The following is a 12,426-nucleotide window of genomic DNA, read 5'->3' on the forward strand; positions in this document are numbered from 1 at the left end:
CCCGCTTGGCATGTAGAAACAGCAAAAGAAGGAACAGGAGAGGAGTTCCAAGCGGGGCTTTCCAAACAGCCGAACTCCTCTCCTGTCCCTTTCTTTTGCTGTTTGAACAAGCCAAGTGGGTTGCACTTCCTTGTCCCGGCTGCCCCGCTGCCCGAGCGTGCCTATGTTTTCCAAGGCATGGAGTGATTCCGGAGCCCATCCGTCACCCCTATGGAAAACATAAGCACGCACGCACAGCCTGCACAATTACAGCCCCGGAGAGTGGAGACTCTTGTAAGGAAGCCAGAGGCAGCGAGGCAGCCAGGTCCCTCGCCCTCAGAGGGAGGAAGGGCCAGTTGGGAGAGGGGCTCTGATCCTGCTGCCTTTGGTGGACGAAGCTTTACTTGCCCACGGCGAAGATTCCGTCCCTCATCCCGGAGCCTTCAGAACTTGTTCTCATTCACCCGGGCTAGAGTAGAGGCTTCACTCTCCAGGCCTGTAATTGTGTAGGCTGTGTGTGCGTGCATATGTTTTCCACGGGGGTCACGAATGGGCTCTGGAGTTGCTCCACGGCATGGGGCTGTGGCTAAAACACGAGGAACATGAGTGGGACCAGTGGGGCCTCGTACTTCTGAAGAGGACCTGTCCCCAAAGAGGGCAGATATGGTGGCATTGGTCTTGGGATGTTCTGCGGAGCCCCCCAGGGAAGAATGCTGCTGCCAGGTACTTTTAACCATATATTTTGCTCCCATGTCTGCAGAATGCTGCAAAAAACCATGAATACAGGCCAGTTGCTGAGTGTTTCAGATGTGATTGGAACACTCAACAAGGTGACCACAGTATGTGTGTGTGTGTCTGTTTCTGTGTGTGTGTGTGTGTGTGTGTGTGATAGAAACAGACAGACAGAGGCACAGAGAGATAGAGGGAATGAGAGACAGACACAGAGGGAGGGAGGAGAGAGATATACACACAGAGAGAGACAGACACAGAGAATCACATAGAGAGACACAGAGGGAGGGAGGGAGAGAGGGAGAGGCAAAGAGCTACACATACACAGAGAGAGCAACACAGACAGACAGACTCACACAGAGAGAGAAAGAGAAAGAAAGGAAGAAATAAAGAAATAAAAAAAGAAAAAAGAAAGAAAAAGAGTGAGAGAGAGATGAAAGAAAAAAAGAAAAAAAGGGACAGAGTGACAAAAGGAAGGAAAGAGAGTGAGAGAGAGAGAAAGAGAGAGAAAGAAAGAAAGAAAGAAAGAAAGAAAGAAAGAAAGAAAGAAAGAAAGAAAGAAAACACATGGCTGGCAAGCCACTCCCACCAGGTCACATGGCTGGCAAGCCACTCCCACAAAGGAGGCCACACCCACAGAGTAGGTTCCAAAAAATTTTGAAACCCACCACTGACTAAAAGTCACAAAACATATTTTGAAAATGTGAGACAAAATATTTAAAATTTGGATCCAAACTTTTATGAAAAATTGACAAAACCGTATATCCAAATTCTAGCAAACTATTTTTCTGAAAACCCACAACAGACTATATTTTTTTATTTAGTATTTTAAAAGATGACTTTTTTGCCCCAAAGGGTTACCTGTCTAAATATGGCTGTACGGGTAATTAAAACATAGTAAAATATCAGACTGATGCCCTAATTGTCTATGAAGTTTCTAAAGTATTAACACCAGAAATAATTTTTGAAGTTCCTAAATTTAGAATTTACATTTATTGATAACTGATTTTTAAAATGAAAATAGCTATGGGTAATGTACAGCTAATGTGGAATAATGAGTTGGAACTGTTTTAACATATCAGTGGGTTGGGTTTTAAAGAATGTTAAATGAGTGTGCTAAAATTGCAATATATCAGAAGGGACTCTGACTTCTGTTTTGAGCCTCAACTACATTGACATAGAGTGACAAACAGTATAACAAACCAACAGAAGAGTCTTGAAAGCACAAAGTCCTGCCTCTTCATGTGTGCATTCAATGCCAACATACAAAGTGGTGGGACTTTGATCACATGCCAAGATTGACATATTTTTTTCCTTAGTGGTAAACAGAGTGCTCATAAAAGAGTCAAAGATGGGAAAGGGATGCTGAATTACACTCCAGTTGTAAACAACTACTGGTTCAGCTGAACCAGTCTGAACTGGTAGGAACCTACCACTGCCTCACACATCTGCTAGTCGTTCCTGACTTTAGGGGCAGTGCTCATCTCAGTTTCAAAGCTGAAGAGCCAGCATTATCCAAAGACGTGTCCGTGGTCATGTGACCAGCATGATTAAATGCCAAAGGCGCACAGAACACTGTTACCTTGTCACCAAAGGTAATTCCTATTTTTCTACTTGCATTTTTACATGCTTTTGAATTGCTAGGTTGGCAGAAGCTGGGACAAATAACGGGAGCTCACTCCGTTACGCGGCGCTAGGGATTCGAACCGCTGAACTGCTGACATTTCTGATTGACAAGCTCAGCGTCTTAGTCACTGAGCCACCGTGTCCCTAATGTTCTATAGATGACACCAAATAAACTAATAATAATGATACAGTATGCCATCGCCTTTTTGTTTCTACCTGCTCTGCCCAGAATTTGTTCTCTTTAACAGTACATTTGAACCTGCTAATTCACCAGCTATTAAGTTACCATTAAATGTCACATCTGCTAATATTTGGATATCATAGCATGTAGTAGCAATTTTTAAGAATGCTTGTTTCTCTCCTATGTCTCCTATGCAGTTTGTCGGGCAATTTTCAATCATAGAACCCGTCTTCAGACATAATCCTTCCCTTATGAGCTTGATCTTTGCCTTTCTTCTGAGGTGGTAGCTACATGTCAGGAAGGTTTGCATTTCCTCGCAACAATCTTAAGTCTTGTGCCCTATGATATACGTCATTCTTAAGGTATCCACAATCGGTTGCCATATCACATCTAGTTAATCAATGTTCAGCCTTCCTTTTTAAATGTTAATGAATCTTCATGTATATTTCGTGCACCTTTCACTGGCCATTGCTAGGCTTCCAGGCACAATTCTCAATGCAAGTTACTCTCTTGAGCTTTGTCCTGCTGCACCAGTAATTAGTATTAGTATTAGTATTTTATTATTTGTATGCCGCCCTTCTCCGGGAGGACTCAGGGCGGCAAACAATTCAAAGGGGGAAAAAAGGGGGAACATAAAAGACAAAATACAAATAATAAAAGTAGACAACAGTCGCACAACCATACATGTCGAGAGGGGAGGGAACTCATCACCCCCAGGCCTGCCGGCAAAGCCAGGTTTTGACGGCTTTTTGGAAGGCCTGGAGAGAGGTGAGGGTCCAAATCCCTGTGGGGAGTTCATTCCAGAGGGCCGGAGCTGCCACAGAGAAGGCCCTCCTCCGGGTAATAGCCAGGTGGCATTGGTTTGTAGATGGCACCCGGAGGAGGCCAACCCTGTGAGATCTAATGGGTCTGTGGGAGGTAATTGGCAGCAGGCGGTCTCTCAAGTACCCAGATCCAATACCATGAAGGGCTTTATAAGTTACGACTAGCACCTTGAAGCGTATCCGGAGACTGATCGGTAACCAGTGCAGCTCGCGGAGGATAGGTGTAACGTGGGTGTACCGAGGTGCACCCACGATCGCTCGCGCGGCTGCGTTCTGGACGAGTTGAAGTCTCCGAATACTCTTCAAGGGCTGCCCCATGTAGAGCGCATTGCAGTAGTCCAGTCTTGAGGTCACGAGGGCGTGAGTGACTGTTGCGAGTGCCTCCCGGTCCAGGTAGGGGCGCAACTGGTGCACCAGGCGAACCTGGGCAAATGTAAGAGGGAAGTTCTCTGGGTTTCCAGTTGGAAATGAGCTGATTTATTTAGCTCAAGTATTCTCATCACGCCCTCCAATCATATTTTACAATAGTTTACAAAAAGAATTAAGCAGTTAATATGTAAATCAAAAAGAAAGTAAGACAACTCAGAAAAGTAGAAAGACCCAAAATTATATAGTCAAGAAAAAAGGGTCAGCAGGATTAAACTCGACTTCTTGGTGTGGCACCCACTTCCAGTGAGCAAGACTGGCTGATGTTCCTCCTGCTGCTTCCTGCCCTGCCACTGCCTCATTGACTTCAGGCCCTGACTTGTGCAGGGGCGGACAACACCTCTGTGGAAGTTCTTTCTTGAGTTGCAACTTGTGCGAGCTTTCTGCAGCTCCTGATGCTGCTGTCAGATTCCAGGAGAGCGTCCTGAAAACTGGAAGGGTTTTTGGCTTGGGGGGAATCTATAGACATAAGAAGCAGGCCCAAAACTACAGAGTTGGGCAATCAACTAGAAGTACAGTTGACTTTGAAGTATAGACCCTCCCAACAATTTGGGGTAAGGATAATGAGGACACCAGGATACCCACTTGTGTCTTCAAATAATTATGATAATGAGAATTGTGGCCATCCTTAGCTAAATAAAGGCCCCCTTAAACCACATAATAGGAAGGCAAGAACCATATCTTATGTGCACACACAATCTCTCTCCCTCATCCCTTCCCTTCCTCCCTCCCTCTCTCACACACACATCTTGCTCTGTTCAGAATTAGGGTAATATGTCCTGCAGCTTCTTGCCATCTTTTCTCATATCGTCAAGAAAAATGCAAAGACTCTACTTTTCTCTTTTGTATTGCTTGGTTGTACACAGCAGAGCAGAGCTTCAGAAGCCTAAAGAAGCGAAGAATATGGCTATGTGTTATTCCAGACCCCAGACGTATGAATTCTCATTCCAAAAGTCCTAGTGTGCCTCTTTTCATAGGAGGCAGTCTGTGCGGGTATGGGAGACTTTCCCCATACCTTTCCTATAGGCTTCCCCATTAACTTTCTTGGGAAGCTGGCAGGGAAGGTTGCAAATGATAACCAGGTGATCATGGGGTGCTGCAACTAGTCATATGTTGGAGTCAGTTGCCAAACACCCAGATCATGGGCATGTCACGGTTGAGGGGCTGAGATGGCCTTAACTCACAAGACGGTCATAACCCTATTTATTCAGTGCCATCATAACTTTGAATGACTGCTGAACAAAAGGTGTTAAAACAGTTAAGGCAAAAACTATCTGTAAGGAACAGTTGAATTATATTTTTGGCTAGCGGTCTTCCTGTATATCTAAAAGTACTTCTAAATTATTCATAATTAAAATTCTGCTCAGCAGTGTATAAATCAAGATAATGAAACCAATAAATTAGCAGAAATATTTAATAATACCCATACTATATCCATAAAACAATGCAATCGTGTATCAAAAGATAAGCTTATTAGAAGTGTTTTCAACAAATATTTAAAATATATTGTAGTACAGATGGACTTTACTTTGGGGTGGATTTTAATGATAGAAATTGTAAATAAAAATATTATATGGCAGTGGAGTCAAGAAGGGCAGTTGTTTCTGAGCCATCAAAAAAACCAAACCCAGAATTTAGAAAAATCTCATGTGAATCTGTTTTACTCTCATCTAAACAGCTGAACAATTTTCTTGACCTACGTGCACATTGGGTACATTTCAGCCCAGAGCTTGCAAGGGACCCATTTCCAAACTGAGGCAAATTTGAGTTGAGCTCATTTTATTTTAGGGCTCAAAAAATCTGAATTAATGCTGCTTTGCCCCTGGATTTGGAGTTCATGAAATCTAACGTAGTTCCCATATGACTGAAATTGCGCAGTGTGTATAATAAAATTCCCTATATAATAATTTCCTGTATAATATAATAAAAGAGGTATACTGAACAGTATTTGATGGCCCTAACGTTATGGTAGTGATCTGGCAATGCCAACAACAGAACCCCCTGATGCAGCTGTGGATTAACTGACAGTCACTTAGAACAATAGTTCATTTATAAATAATGTTGAGAACTAATACCTGAAAGTGACATCACTAAGAAGTCTTATATTCTATTGAGCCTTTTCATCATGCCAGATTCTGCCAGGAATACATAGCTTTCGTGGTATATTCACTGCCCAATTAATTTACCTTTTGAGTAGAGAACTGGACAGCCCTTGTTGTAAATCAAGCAAGCCCTGGAAAAAAACACTTTGAAGCTTCAATGTGCTGTCCCTAAGCAGGAGAGTGAGCCCCTTGGACACAGTGGCCAAAGTCTTTGATTCAACTGTGCAATCCAATCCCAGGTTTCTAGATATTAGGTTATGTTAGCCTAAATACAGGCCAGGTTCTGCTGATCAGGCATGATATTCATTTAAATCAAGATAAAAAATAGTTGAAGTGAAAGTAGGAAGAACATTAAATCACAAGGGGGCAGTAGGGTGTAGTCTGGGTCTATTGCTTTACTTGTTCTTTGGTCTAAGAGGTTGATAATCAGAACATTTTTTTTTTACCATGAAGGCCCTGATAGGCAATTCCCAGCATCTTGAATTACATTTAAAATGCATTTAAATCTGGATTTAAGATAGGTATTACCTGACTTGGGAGGTGGTAGTGGGGGAAGGGAGGGGGAGGAATAGAGTAGAATCATTGGATTGGAAAGGACCTGGAAAGTAATGTAATCCACTAGCCTGCCCAAGGCAGGAGATCTTATTCTATCCTGGGCAAATGGCTGTCCAATTTTTCTTGAAAACCTCCAGCAAAAGAGCACCCACAACCTTGGGAGGAAAGCCGTTCCATTGATTATTTGTTCTCACCCCTTAGTTCCCTCCTCTAACTTTTTGAAAACGTCAGTTATGCATGTCAGCAAGCTGTAGATTTACCAATTTCTGCACAGTTTGTCTCCCAGTTGAAGTCATGGTAGCTAAAGTCCCCCATTATTACAATTGTGGGTTTCCTGCACACTTTAATTAGTAAAATTAATTAGTAAAATTAGTTTGGTTTGATGACCTGTAATATACACTTACAGCAATGTCCATCTAATATATACCCAAGTGAATTCTAGAAGGCTTTCAACCTTTGTGTTGTGTATTTCTGTAGAGGGCTAGTGATTCCCTGCCTATAATGCAACTTCTACTCCTCTTGTTTTGGATCTTTGTTTTTTTTAAATAATGATAGCATTCTTTAATATTGCTAAGAATAAGAAGGGCAGGACTTCTTTATAATTCCATGGTACAGGTTATGGCATAATAGATAAAAGTTACAGAAGGGTGAATTCTGATTTTAAAAACGATTATCCCGAATGGTGGCAAATTTTCTTTCATTTGATGTTTTCAAACAAGACTAGTCAGCCATCTGTCTCTGGAGATTTAAACAAAAGTCCTGTAGAGGGTGGGAGACTGGATTTGATGGCCTAAATAGCCTGTTACAGTTCTGTGATTGTATGGAAATTGTGATCATAACGCAAATTCACATCTAATTTGTCCAGCTGTTCAGAATGGGCAGCTTGGATTTCTTTGGGCCATGATTCAGTTACTTGTTCATTCTCCCATTTACCGATCTATAACTGGTCATCCCTGAGAGCAAAAGTTTTCAGCATTATATGCTAACCATTCAGCAGCATTTATTTAGCAGCATCTGTTTTTAAAAGGGGGGAGGGGCATACATACATTTAATCTATGGGGATGGGATTTTTTCCCCCCCTGAGTAAATTCCGACCATTCACAATATTCAGTCCATGTCTTTTTCTTCCCATGTTTCTTCAGCAATTGTTGTCTGTTATGACTCATGAGTGACCTTTTGTATACAGCTGATTTTTCATCTACTCTAATCCATAGTGTTTCCTTGACAATTGATCACAGACCTTTCATTAGAACATCCTGTAGGATGCTTTGAGTTTGCAAATGAGTTATCTCTTTGTTTAGCACATTCTTCAGTCTCATAGTCCTAGATATTTTCTTCTTAAACAAACATCCCAGAGGATTTGTTATTTTAGTGAAGCCGGGCAGCAATTTTCAAATTACAAAAAAAAAGAATATAAATTCCTAGGCATTTTAGTCTCCTTTTGCTACTGTTCTAATTTTTTTTTAATATCACATTTTCATTTTGACATTTTCTTTTCAATTTCAATTTAACTTCATAAAATATTTTAAAGTAAAATTAAAGAGACTATTAAAACCAAAGCATAGCTCTGATTCTTATTAGGCCTTCAACCATAAATGTGGCAACTTCAACTACATTACGGTATTACTAGGGCTGTGTTTCTCAACCTTGGCAACTTGAAGATGTCCGGACTTCAACTCCCAGAATTCCCCAGCCAGCATTCGCTGGCTGGGGAATTCTGGGAGTTGAAGTCCAGACATCTTCAAGTTGCTAAGGTTGAGAAACACAGTACTAGGGGAATCAGAATTCATATGATATTATAACTTCAAATCTGAGTAATGTTCAATTCTTTATCTGCTTTCAGAGACTCTGTAGGAAGGGTCTCCTGCTTGGGTGTAGATGACCTACAAGGTCTCTTCCAACTCAATTAATATGTCTGTCTGTCTTCTGCCATCAATTTGGGAAGGGAGGGAGCAATAAATGGGCAATAAATAAAGCTGTATAACTTTATGGTGGGAAATGGGAGGGGGGGAATTGACAGTTGAGTAAGAACTGAGTGTTATGGAATCGGCGCATGCGAGCACCGACCAGCTGGTCTGCGGGTTTCCGGTACTCTGTTGTGCGAAGACCAGCTGGTCTTTGGATTCCTGGTGCTCTGGCACACACAAAACCTAGTTGGTCTTTGTGTGTGCCAGAGTGCTGAAAACCGGAAGAACAGCTGGCCACGGCATGTGTGCCCACAGAGAGGGCTCTGCAAGAGGGCATGCGCATGCCGGCCAGCTGGTTTTTGGATTTCCGGCGATATTCTGATCCCGCAATTATTTCAAATTTTACAGCAAGCCTGCATACATTTTTTGGAGCATGGACCACATTCAGCTTATTTGAATATATTGAGAGATGTATGCCCCCAAAATATATAGGATAATATGCATAACACTAATTTTAATTGCATTAAACTGTGTAAGTAATTCAGGTGTTGGACTAGAATTGAGGAAACTCAGCTTCAGGTTTCCCTTAACTATGGAAGCTCATTGAGTGACTTGGGAGCTGTCCTTTTCATCCAAGCATTCTTTCAAAATTATTATGAGAAAAACTGGAGTATTGTATATGCAACTTTTGTTCCTGGAGGGTAACAGGATGGACATCTTATAAACGACTTTAATTAATTATACATCATATATTTGCTGCTAAAGTTTAGAGGGGTTCTGAAGGTCGTAGTTGCTACTTTTGCAGAAACTGTAGTAGTTGCCTTTGGGCCTTGAGTGGTATATCTCCACTATATTGATAATAAATAGTTTCTTAAAGTCATTTCAAACAGGCTACAAGCTACTGAAGCAGATCCAAGTCTGATGTTATATGGTCTCTAAGAAGAACAGTAGCTAAGTAACAGTAGCACAAGCTATAATTTTAGAACTTAAGGACTCATGTTGTTCAGCAAAAGTTATTTAAAACCTAGAATTCAGAAAGGGTACTGCTAACATGTAAGCTAAAGGGCACATGGCCCTTTCAGAAGGACTACCAAGGAAATTCTGTGATGCAACCTTGATTTCAAAGGAATCCTAATCAATCCAAAATAAGTATTCATCCCAATCCCAGAATCTATAATGGTTTATAAATTCATACTTTCTCTGGTATCAACCATGAAAGAGAGATTTATTTAAGGAATAAAGGAGATCAGTCTTCAGCTGACCTTAACCAGATAGATGTCTTCCATACCAAACTCCAATGGCCTCTCTCACTTCTTCATATAGATATTAAAAACAGAGGGAATAAGTGTGTAGGAGTAGAGTAGAGTGGAGTGGAGTAGATATGGCAAAAGGTAATTGGACAGACAAGGAATTTGTCTCCAGTGTACATACAAACAACAAAGTGATCATCATAAAATACCAATAGGAGAAGATATAAGAAAGAAGAGAATGATGATAGCAATGCAGCTCAACTGCAAATGTCCTTAGACATAAGACAGTACTGTGGGGATTAGGTGTTCAGCAGAGTTATGGCATAAGGGAAAAGAACTCTCTTTGAGTCCAGTTGTTTTGGCATGCAATGCCCTATAGCAGCGTCCTAAGTGGAGGAGTTGAAATACCGTAGTTTATGTCCAGGATTTTCTCAGCCTTGTTTCTGGTTCATGCAGTATAAGATTGTAAGTGGAAGGCGGGCTGGTTGCAATCGATAGATGTCTGTACTTGTTCTGTTTGGTTGCTGTACCAAACCAGATAGTTATAGAAGTACAAATGATAGACTCAATAATTCCTCTGTAGAACTGTATTAGCAGCTCTTTGGACAGTCTAAACTTCCTAAATTGATGCAGGAAGAATGCTCCTTGTTGTGCCTTTTTAATGATGGTTCTAATGTTAGGTGTCCATTTCAAATCCTGGGCGATTATAGAACCCAGATACTGAAGGTCTCTATTGTTGATACTATATTAGATTAGAATCACTACAAATTGAACTTCTCAAAATTGAAATGTTTCAGAAGGCTAGTTTGTTTAATATACCGAATTCACCATTATATATGTTATATACAGGAGAATTAATGGAGACATGACTTTTCTGTTCAGTTCTTGATCATGAATAATCCACCAAAGCAATTAAAACTGCTTGAACGACAGTGTCATACTTGATCCAGATGGGAAATGTTCCAGCTAATCAGTTTCATCAAAGAAAGCTAGGAGTTGCAACATTATTGCATGCTCTTACTAAAAAAAAAAGGGGGGGGGTAGAAATTGGTCAATAATTAACCAAAGTAATGGGAACCATGGAGATGTCATTAATGAATGTCTTACACACACATTCTTTAGGGTAGCTGGAGCAGAAACACCTTCCAAGAAATGGTTATAATTCCTACCATCTGGTTAGCCAAGTTCCATCTGGTTCTGGTGGCTTTACAGGTGAGCAAATGGACAATTTTGTGCTCCACTCTAGGACCGCCACATTTTTGATAACATTTTAGTAGATAAAAAGGAAATCTAGAATGAACAATTTTTGGTCTCATCCTTTATTCAGACACAAAAATCAGTGATGAAGACACTGAAAGGGATAACAAATTATATTTTTTCACTTTGGGAAACACATTTGATCCTACCAAGCTGATGGTTCAAATCAATAATTTCTTTAGATTATACAAGTTAGCTTCAAGATGCACAGCTTTGCCATATGTTTAGTTTAAGGTATAAAATTAGAAATGCATTTTCTCACTGTATTATTATTCCAGGTAAGAGTTATTTTCAAACTGAAAATTATGAAAAGTCATATATGCTTGAATTAGTTATGGTCTCAACTCAATATCAAATTGGAAAAAAATAGAATGATCTTATTGAGGACTTTTCATCCAAAAAGATTAGCAGGGTTTCATTTCAATAAATGAAATAAATAAAACTCATTAAGTTTTCAGTTTGGGTTCTCTTATGATATCAGATAAACATATTCAGTACATTATGGAGATTGGATGAAGGTATATAATGAAGAACAGAAGTGAGTTTTTGCTCTTCATTTTCATTTCTTATGATGAATGAATTACAAAAATTTGTACTTGCATGGCTGCATCATTCATGAACATGATGGGTTCATACATCTTCCCATAAAGTTAGATGTGTCAACTGGTCAATTGCTGAGAAGTTGTAAAAATCAGAGTTCCATGGAACTCCCTAATATTGTTGCCCAGGGTGCCAAAAACTACAAGGCTATTACTGTTTCTAGCCAAGATATAAACAGTTATAGAAACCTTATAGCAGAGAACCAATTCAGTGTAGTGGTTAAGCAGTAGGCTAGAAACCAGGAAACCATCAGTTCTAGTCAACCTTTGGCACAAGCCAGCTGAGTGATCTTGGGCCAGTCATTTTCTCTGTGCCCAAGGAAGGTGGCAAAATCACTTCTGAAAAATCATTCCAGGAAAACTGTAAGGATTTGTCTGCAGTCTCTAGGATTTGGACACAATTGAATGAAAAAAGAGGCTGTGATTAGTTTCTTTCTTGAAAAATATATCTTTTAATCAGGGTAGTATTGGTTCATATTGGCACTATAACAGCTATCTAAAGAAGGATAGAATTTGTGATAAAAATCAAGATCCTGGATTTTTTTCCCCCCTGCACAAAATATTCAGAGCTTCCTTGATCAAGTTATCTTTTTTTTGAATGCTGGAAACTGAATTTAAAGTCCAAAAATCACTATATTGTATATGACAAGTTTTAAATCTAAGGTATATTGTTTATTTTTTTGGGTGGGGGAATCTCCTGATGAATCCATTCACCCTTGTCCAAGCACTACTGCAGGCAGCTGTGTGATTTAATTCTATAGAGCAGGGTTTCTCAACCTTGGCAACTTGAAGATGTCCGGACTTCAACTCCCAGAATACACACAAACACACACACACCACACACACACACACACACACATACACGTCCCTTATGTTTGCAAGCTACTACACTGTCTAGCAGCTAGCCTATAGGCATGAAAAAGGTTCCCCACCCACACATTCTGTTCCTGAACAGTTTGTCAACATAAAAGATATAGGATGGCTGGACAGG

The 12,426-nt window shown here is 40.4% G+C and overlaps 1 long non-coding RNA gene across 1 annotated transcript in view; it reads left to right on the forward strand.

The window, feature by feature from the left end:
* The first annotated feature begins 10,706 nt into the window (after positions 1 to 10,706).
* The window catches only part of LOC116523711, a 31,954-nt gene continuing 30,234 nt past the window's right edge, over positions 10,707 to 12,426 (forward strand). The window contains exon 1 of the long non-coding RNA XR_004257100.1: positions 10,707 to 10,791. This is a non-coding gene — a long non-coding RNA (uncharacterized LOC116523711). The remainder of the gene's footprint in view (positions 10,792 to 12,426) is intronic.

Source organism: Thamnophis elegans, unplaced genomic scaffold, assembly GCF_009769535.1.
Source record: "Thamnophis elegans isolate rThaEle1 unplaced genomic scaffold, rThaEle1.pri scaffold_96_arrow_ctg1, whole genome shotgun sequence".
Lineage (NCBI taxonomy): Eukaryota > Metazoa > Chordata > Lepidosauria > Squamata > Colubridae > Thamnophis > Thamnophis elegans.